The following is a 10,449-nucleotide window of genomic DNA, read 5'->3' as shown; positions in this document are numbered from 1 at the left end:
ACATATCTAGTGAGACATTAATAGCTAGAATTAATAAAAAGATTAATGCGCAGAATTTAGGTGGTGTTTAAAAACAATAACAAAATTAGCTGACTTACAAACAGGCAAAGTTTGTAAAAGTTTCTAATCACAGAAGAAATGCAAATCAAAACTATATCCCATATTGTTTATCAGGGTGGCCACAGTAAAAATAGAAAATGACTTGTGTTAGTAAGGATGGCAAGAAATTAGAACTTTGTGTACTGTTGAGCAGAATTTAGGTGGTGTTTAAAAACAATAACAAAATTAGCTGACTTACAAACAGGCAAAGTTTGTAAAAGTTTCTAATCACAGAAGAAATGCAAATCAAAACTATATCCCATATTGTTTATCAGGGTGGCCACAGTAAAAATAGAAAATGACTTGTGTTAGTAAGGATGGCAAGAAATTAGAACTTTGTGTACTGTTGACAGGAATGTAAGACGGTGCAGTGGCTATGAAAAGCAGTACATAAGATCCAAAAAGAGTTAAACATAGAATTATTACATGACACTAAAATTACACTTTTGAGTATACTACAAAAAATTCAAGGTAGTATCTCAAAGATAAATTTTCTTGTGCATCCTCATCACAGGAATAGTTCCACTAAGTGTAACATGACAAGAATATTCATGGACAAATAAATGGGAAAAATATAATATATATAATGGAATAATGTGTAACAGTATGGAGTCACCTCCTCATTATCAAACCAAGCAAATTAATCCAGTCACAAGAGGACAAATATTGCATAGGGATGCTCATAGGACGTCACTAAGCAGTCAGAATTAAACACAGTCAGAATGGGGGATACCAAGATTGGGGATGGGGATGAAAAGGGAAAATTACTATTTAGATTCTTTTTAACATAGGGATACACTGCACAACAATGTAAATATAATCACCATTATTGAACCGTACCTTTGAAAATGATTAACACAGTATATGAACTGTAATTTTTCATAAATAAAATATTTTTTAAAAAATATTCTGCTGCTCTGAACATTTCTCCCAGGCTTTTTGGGACGTACGGGGATATACTTGGGAAGGCGGGTTCTTAAGCTTATAGGGTGGGCAGAGTTAAACTGTAGAAGACACTGCTAAATAGTTTTGAAGTGATTTAGCAACTCACTGTTCCATCATTGCTGATATCATTCTACTATTAAGAGTTTTATTTTTAGACACTATGGTTGATATGTCAGTTACTGTAGAGACTGCATTATCTTATATGTAATAAGGTTGAGCCTCTTCCAATATATTTATTGACGATTTAGATATCTTTTGTTCAAAATGCTTGTTCAGTTGTCTCATATATGTGCCTGTTCCCTATCTGTCTCAATTTTATTTATTTTTAGCTCTTTATCCATTGAATATGGAACTTATAACCATTATATAATTAAAAATATAATCACCTAGTCAGTGGCATGAATTTTCACTCTCTGGAGTGTTATTTGATAAGTAGAAACAGTTTCACGAAAATACTATCATGTTCTATATTGCTGGTGATTTTACGTTCTGTAATTGTATATTAAAATTACCTATTGTCACTAAGAAACTTTATTGTTTACCATTTAATCAACCTGGAATTAAATATTATCAATATGTCATGTAGTATTTTAGGGCTTTTTTCTCTTTTTATGTATATACTTGCCCAAATACTATTCATTAAGACTAGCTATGCTCTCCTTACCACTATTTTGGAGTTATATCTTCATCCTAACCTGAGCCATGTGCAAACCTCCTCCTCTGTTGGATTCTATTAGATTGTCTATTAAGGTGCCAATCTTGCATTTATCATTGCAAGAAATATTAAAGTTTAAGTGTGTGCTGTTACGATAATTATGTCTATGCAAGGCATTAAAATATTTAGTATAAATTTAATTATGTAAATTTACATAAACATAATTAAGAAAACTTTAGTTGACGTCATAATGCTTTACGTTTCTCACTAAATCAGAGCAGCAGGGAAGGCTAGACTCTGGATTTACCCAGAAGAGTCAGAATCTTAGTAAGTCTGTGCTGGTGTTCTCATCTCTTATTCAGTGAGGTCCAGAAGCAGCAGTGTCACAAAGAGATACTCCCGCAGACCCTCTGGTTCCCTCCTCTGGGGAAGATAAATATTCATGCCCATCTCCTTGATTCATTCTTCGCCATCCTTAGTGAACAATAAAGCCCCCACTCAGTTCAAAGATTGCCACCCCACACAGCAGATCTGGACTCTGCTCCCACATCTGTCATTCTGAGATCTATAACACAGAAACTCACTGGTTTTCACTGCATTTCATTTCTCTCAAGAGCAAAGTTAGCCAGGTAAATTCCATTGCTCTTAACATCATTTTGTTTTTTCAAATGTCTATTCTATTAAAAGAATGTTTGACTTTAGAAAAATATTTTGCATTTAAAAGTTGATGGATAGGAAAATCCACATCTCTTGCAACTACAGAAATTACACAGAACAGTGTTCCTCCCTGTTGTGAAAATGTGAAAAGCTGAATAAACTTCAAAGGGCTCTCAATTCAGAGAAAACACAACACAAAACACTTGAATGTCTCAACTGTCATCCCCTTCCCCGGATGTGGCGTTGTAGTGAGTAACCTACCCTTCACACTTAACCTCTTCACAACTTCTCAACTTGGCGATTAGAAGCCACTTCCAATTAATCTCAGCTAAATGCATCCCTGTCTGAAAAATAAGGATAGAAAGTGGCAGTCTTATATAGACACATGGCAACACACATTTGAAGGAAATGCCTAATGACTGTCAAAGGAAAAGAAGCTAACAACCTAATATGTTTTTAAGAAAATACATTGGAATGAGCATTAATTAATTTATGAATATACACAAAATTGGAAATATTTTGGAAATGTGTCCTTCATTGATTTCTGTGATGACAGTGATTTTATATTTTAGAAGGCATCATTTTAAATGCTGTGTGGCGACACTGAGACATCCATTTTCTTAAGATGAAGAATATATGGAGAGTACATATGCATAGCAATATGGACCCTATTTCCTGTGGTTCTTTATGTTATTTTGATAGAACAATATATGTTATGATCCTTGAAGCTGTACACAGACTTTGATGAAGTACATATTAAATATGCAGCAATGATATTTTATAGGTTCTGTCAAGTACCACTGTGCTTACTAACTCAAACATCATTAGTGTTATGATTTGCAGCTATGAAGTTGTACTCTGATAATTTTTTTAACATTGCAGCATATGGTACCAGATGCCAAGGGCATACTAATTAATGAGAAAATTAGCACATAGACATTAGTTCATCATAAGGTGCTTGCAGTGAAGGCTTGAAGTGTAACACTAGATCCAATTTAGAATGCTTAAGGTTAATACTACAAAACACTTTATATGACTCCATCAAAGCAGCATAGAAACAAAATAGTTGTGACATTTTGAGTAAAGATAATATGGAAAATGTGATATTTCTGTACTGTATCTTGTTCTTTAAAATAGGTATGGCTTTGATTAAATGTCTTTATTAAAGGTATTTTCCACATTGAATTTACTAGTGTCAAGAACAGACCAGGATTTTTTATTGGAGGTTGGGAGAATTTAAAGGCTGAATGTCTTGTAGTTGGTCTGAGTTTGTCTCAGGCTCCATATGAAGACTGTATACTTTTTTGTGTTGCCTGAAGGTACATAAGTGCACCCAAGTCATGCAATGCCTACAGAGGTCAGAAGAAGGTATAGGATCCCCTGGGACTGGAGTTACATACTGTCATTAACCATCATGTGGATGTTGGGAACCTGAACTGAGTTCTCCTCTACAAGAGCTGCCCATGCTCTTAACTGCTGAGCCACTTCTCCAGTCCTGGAAGACTAGAAACTTAAAGGTCTGACCAAGAGACGGTCACCCAACTTATTCAAGCAGTGTTAACTAAGCAAGTCAACTCACTCAGTTCAGATTTTTACATATCTATAGACTTTACAATGTTTACAAATTGCTTTATGACATATAAATTATAGGCATTAGCTCTTGAGACAAATTACACATGGATAAATCCAACTCTTCCACTATCAGCTAGCAGTCCTGGAGTGGTGCCTGGTCCCCCTGAGTTTGAGCTTTTATCACTTGTAGTGGGAATTCCTACAGAATCCACTTCAGAGGGCTGTTGCAAGAATTAATTGAAACATTTCATGCAAAGCAATTATCACAATGTCTAACACATAAAGATCATAGTGCAAATGTAATAATTTATTGTGATTATTGTTTCAGCAGCCCTATGAGGTGTTTATTACAGTCATTATTATCATTATTGAAGAAATTTGAACAGCAGACTATTTAAATGTCTTTCCAAGAATCATAAAAATGGTGTCAGCATTGAAACTTGAATCCAGGACTCTGGTTCCAAACCCCAAATTCCTCACTGTTCCTAATCACATAAGACAAAAATGTGAAAAGAAAATATGTGGAATACATTTGATGAAATATGCTGTTCTGGCTTGCTTTTTATTGCCATAATAAATCACTCAGACCAAAACAAGCTTGGGGAGGAAATGGCTTATTAGGTTACATGTCCTAATCACAGTTGATCACTGAGGGAAGCCAAGGCAGGAGCTCAAGGAAGGAACCTGGGGACAGAACTGAAGCACGGACCATGAAGGAGCACTGCTTACTGGCTTGCTCCCTTCACCTGTGCTCAGCCTGCTTTCTTACAAAATCTAGGATCACCTGCTAGGAGGTGGCACTGCCCACAGTGACTGGTGCCTTCCAACATTAAGTAGGAATTAATATAATCCCTCACAAACATGACAACAGTCTATTTGATGAAGGAAATGCCTCAAATGTGTTTTTTTTTCTTCCCAGGTATATCACATTGACCACTGAAGTCATCCAGCAAAAATGACCCCTTCTCAACTTGACACACAAACATATCACCATTAAACCGTAACTTTACCATTTCTTCTCCCCAAGAGCTGGTGTTAATATTAATATCACAATATTATAAGACATAGTACACCTTAGATGTAGAGGTTGCATTGTAGATGTGTCACATAGGCCTGGGCAATTCATAGACAACTCTCTGAATATATATATATATATATATATATATAAATATATATATGGATACATATTTTGCACATAGCAAGAAATTACATTAGTCTATGGATATGACAGTCTTAGGGTTTTCCCTAAGATATATGACCTCTCCAGCTATATGTATTTGGTTATGTTTACAGTGCCACACTTGAGTTACCTCCCATTGAGTGGGCTTTTAGTCCAATTAGGTTGCTGTTGATTGCCCCCAACATAGAAGTGTCACTACTGCACCAATGTCATATGCTGTGGTTATTTGGTCTTGAAGCTGGTGTTGCACCACCAATTGATATTTTCCCTTGACACTTTCATAGTGCTCTCCAAAGCTATTGGAGCTAACCTTCAGGTAAAGTGGTTTTAAGTCAGTTGCAGCTTTATTTCTCCAAAAACTGTGTCTGAAGTATGTTCTGTCACCAGGAGCAGAGTTTTATCTTCAAGTTCTGGGAGGCCATCAAGGGCTGTGGCAATATCCTGTGTAATTTTGGTAGTCTCTTGGACCACTCTGGCCAACAACTCATGGAAGGTTTATCCTGGGACCCCGCTCATATGATTCTATGACAATGGTGCCAGTATACAAAAGTCCCATGCAAACTCAGGCAGACAAAACCGTAGCATAGAACTGGGGAAATGAACAGCAGGCCCCAAACTTAGCTGAGGAAACATCGACAGCTGATTACTGCTGTGTGAAGAAGAGCTGATCTTCCTAAAACAAGAGACTCTAGATAGGCTGACTAGACCTCAGTGGATGGGCTTGCACAGAAGAATGTCTGGGGACAATGACTTGACACATTGGACCTTAATAGGTGGAGTGGGGGCCTGTGGGAATGTGCCAGTGGGGACAGAGGCATAAACATGATTAAGATTCTTTGAGACATTCTGTATAAAATACACAAAAATTCAATAAAAACAAATTTTAAAAAATAAGACATAGTACAACCTCAAAAGTTCTTAAAATTTCCAATACTTTGAAAGCTCAGGTCCTCTTTAAAGTAATCCAAAGTCTCTTAACTGTGGCCCCCGTAAAATAACAAATAAGCTAAATTTTTTTTATTTCAAAATGAAATAAATGGGCCTACTTAAGCAAAACCAAAGTCTAGCAATGTAGCTCAGTATCCTGCATCTGGAATTTACTCATTCTTTTGGGCTCCAAAGGACTTGAGCAACTCCACTTCTCTGCCCCCATCAACCTCAGCACACACAGCTTGTCTCCTAAGCTCAGGATGGCTCCACTCCATACTTCCTCCTGTTCTTGGTGGGCATCTCACAGTTCTGTCATCTCCAATATACTGAGGTTTCCACTGAAACTCAGGCTGCACCTTCACCAATGGCCTTTCCTGGCATCTCACAGTGCCAAGCCTCACAATGTCTCTGTAACCTCTTCAATCTTCGGGTTTCCAGTGAAACTTAGGCTGCACTTCCACCAATGACATCTCCTTGCCTCACTTGGTGTCAAAGCTCAGATTCTGTCCAAGATCCCTTCAGTTCTTCAGCTTTTATGTCACCAAAATCGGTATCATATGGGAAATTCTCACCTATTACCAAATTCCAAATTCAGCTTGAGATGTATGTAACCTTGATCATCTCTGGACCAGAGCTTCTCTGTGCTGACCCTGAGGAACTACTTCCCTGAAGATGTCACATAAGTGATGATACTTTCTTACTAATCACAGATGATTCTTCAGTCCCAGCTAACCAGTGTCTATTATTCTAAGAAATCATAGGTTTCACTTCCACTGATTCTTGTAATTGTTACAGTTGTTGTTTGAGACAGGGTCTCCCTTTAGCCCCAGCTGGCCTGGAACTAGCTGTGTAGAGCAAGTTGGCCTCAATCTCATAGAGACCCACCTGTCTCTGTTTCCCTAATGTTGGAGTTAAAGGTGTGGACCACAATGTCTGACTTTTCACAAATTCTTACTTCAAATATACCCATGGGTATGGGGCCCAGACAGAGTCTTTGTAGGGTTCTCAAACTTCTCTTGGAGCTTCACAAGCCAGATCCCCGTCATTTGCATTTTCCTCAATGTTCTTCTCTTCCAAGCCCCAACAGAACAGTGCCTTAAGCTCTAAGTGTCCAGTAGTTCATCCAGTCCAGATTTCCAAATGTTTCCACAGTACTTCCCAAAACGACATGGTCAGGTCCTTAACAGCAACATTCCATGACTCTAGCATCAATTTCTGTTCTAGTTAGCTTTTCTATTGCTATAATAAAACACTGACCAAAACCAACTTAGGGAGGAAAAGGTTTATTTGGCTTACATGTTCCAACCACACTTCATCACGGAGGGAAGGCAGAAGCTAAAGCAGGGACCATGGAGGAAAGCTGCTTACTGACTTGTTCCCCTGATCTGTGCTCAGCCTGCTTTCCTATGCAACCTAAGATCACCTGCTCAGGGATTGCACCACCCACCACAGTGGGTTGGCCTACATCAATTAACAACTAAGGAACTACCTCACAGACAAGGCCAGGGCCCAATCTGTGGAAGGAAATGGCTCAACTGAGGTTTACTGTTCCCAGATGTGTGAAGTTGACAACTGAATCTAGTATATATGTCATGTTTAGTGACTATTCTCAGACATACTTTGGTACTATTTAAGCATAATTAACATACTATCTTAAGGAAGAAGACATACATTTTAACTCACATGTGCAATTGACAAGCTAAACTGATGAATAAAGATTGCTGAGGAAAACTGAGGGAAGGCAACTTCTGCTATTGGTTGTTTTTGAGTAAAATGTTCAAGTCATGATGTTGCACAAAATTTAAACAAGCATGTTTGAAATGCTGGAATATAAAATGCAGACCACTAAGAGAATGCTAAACACTACAATTTTACACTCCCATCTATAATTCTGAAGTCTTACATGGCAAAACTTTGTAAATGGAAAATTTAAAGACTTTCCAGATTGGAAAATTGGGAACAAACACCAACAGGAAGAAAACTATCTCATTTCTACATGAAGATGCATCACTATAGTTGATAAAGATTCTTGCAATACCCCCACAACATCCCTGACTGTCAATTTCAACTAATTTTATAAATTTTCCATTCCCTTCCTATGATTTTAAAACAAGGATTTCAGGAAAATAAAAGATGTTTTTGTAGAAGTACTGAAATCACCAATGCAGGCTACCAGAAAAAAAAAAAAAAAGTAAAGTTCCCAGAAAACTGATTGCTGAGCCAAGTTTAGAATGATTGTTCTGAGAAATACCTTCATTTTGAAAGACTGTAGCCTAAGTGACCTAATCAAGTGGGATATTAAAGTAAGTTTAATGTGTAAATCCAAAAATTTGGACATTCACATAAATAAAACCATGCCAACCTTGTTAGAAACATGAAAATCATCAACAGATTACATTGACTCATCCATAACCTTATAAATGGTAGACTGAATGGTCACAAGCAAGTGTAAATTTGAGCAGGCATTGCTCCTAATTAAGCTGTCTCATTTCTGAATGTATTTTTATGATCTCAAGTACATAGAAATTTTTCTTTCTCAATCTGCCTCCTTTACATTTTATTTGTCTTTTCACAGTTTGTAAAAAAATCCACATGATTATTTTTATAAAATTCTTGAAGTGCCAAGTAATCCATGAACTGTCTGGTCTAAATCAATGAAGAAAAATGAATTTTATGTTTCCAGAATGTAGTTTTATTACATTCTGGCATATAAAAAATCTAATTAACTTCAAAACTACAATAACAACAAAATCTGCACATGTAAAAATCCTTCTGAATGCTCTGTGAGGACAGATATTTAGGAACATCTGGCTTAAATTCTGGTCTTCTCAACTAAAAGGAACCATTATGAGGTTTTTACACAGAAGCCAAATTCATAATGCTCATTTTTGGTCTCCAAAACTTAATATAAATTTAGTGTAATTGCCTAGTTACTGTTGGTTCTATTACTTGGAAAAAAAAGTGATATTAGTGTTTTCCTCAGTCTTTAAAGACTGCACAATATTTCCTACATTCCTGAAATATTTATTCCTGGAAAGTAATATAACTATTCATATTGTATTAATAAAAGTAATTCTCATAATTTCTTCTCAGCATAAAAGACTCTCAGAACTGGTGAGATGGCTCAGTGGGTAAGGGTGCTTACTGTGCAATTCTGATGACTTGAGCTCAATCTCCAGAGCCTACAGTAGAAGGAAATAACTGTGTCCTGAAAACTATCCTCTAACCTCTACACATATGCCATGGAACACGCACACCCACACATACACATTATATGTGCACACAGACAATAATAATAAATGAAAATTTAAATAAATAATAAAGAACTTTTGGGTTCTTTGTGTCTTTATAAGCAATCTTCAAAGTAGGTTCTGAGAACAACCACAGAAGGGCTGAGTTCTGGGAAGTGTATCATTAAGATTTAAAGAAGTAGTCATAATCATTCAGAGCAAAATGCAATCGATTTACAGTATCTTAAACTATACAGTAAGAGCATCATCCAGTAATCGCATTCAGTAGCTAGCAAAAAACTCCCTTCTTCCTCACCAACAGTGTTTTATTTTCTCCTCCATGCCAAAGTCCTGAAGCAAGCAGTCAAGATCCAGTGTGGTAACTGCAATATAAGCAAGAGAGCTGGTCTCTGGTCTTATCACTAGGCATGTGCTCTGAAGGTTACAATTACAACACCAGCTTCAGTCATTACATATGCAACCCAACAGAAGAAAGGGTAAAACAAACCATCTTAGAAGCTGTATCAGAATTTTACCTCTATCTCATGAAAATCCCATGTATGTAAGAGAAGCTGGGTGTTTAGTGTGCTTGAAACCAGACACAAAACTAACCCCCCAACATAATGAAATCTGAGAGTAGATAGTTGATAGACAGGTAGTAGCCTGGTAAGCTGGCTAATCTTTTTTAATATTTTATTTATTATTTTTTTGTATGTATATGAGTGTTATGCCTGCATGTAGGTAAGTGCATCCATGTCATGCAATGCCCACGGAGGACAGAAGAAGCTGTCAGATCCCCTGGAACTGGAGTTATGGACAGTTGTTAGCTGCCATGTAGGTGCTGGAATTCGAACCCAGGTCTTGTGCAAGAACGGCCAGTGTTCTTAATTGCTGAGCCACTCTCCAGATCAAGCTGGCTAATCTTTACTGAACAAGAAATATAATTATATAAACAGAAACATTAGTTATTTTATGTACTTTACAGAAACTTGTGCCATCTCCTTTCTGGTGGTCTTATATTTGCATGTAAAATTTCTTTAATTAAATTTATTTTCTCAGACAGATTAGTCTTAAATAAATACTTTACACATTCACAGTCACTACTTAATAGGAAAAAGATGTGAGACAGAAGGGAATAGTATAAATAGCTATAAGCAATTACCTTTGGTAGATCAAATAAA

Source organism: Nannospalax galili, unplaced genomic scaffold (assembly GCF_000622305.1).
Source record: "Nannospalax galili isolate Female #2095 unplaced genomic scaffold, S.galili_v1.0 scaffold449, whole genome shotgun sequence".
Taxonomy (NCBI): Eukaryota; Metazoa; Chordata; class Mammalia; order Rodentia; family Spalacidae; genus Nannospalax; species Nannospalax galili.
The sequence above is the reverse complement of the archived record's forward strand: the minus strand, read 5'-3'. Positions refer to the sequence as shown.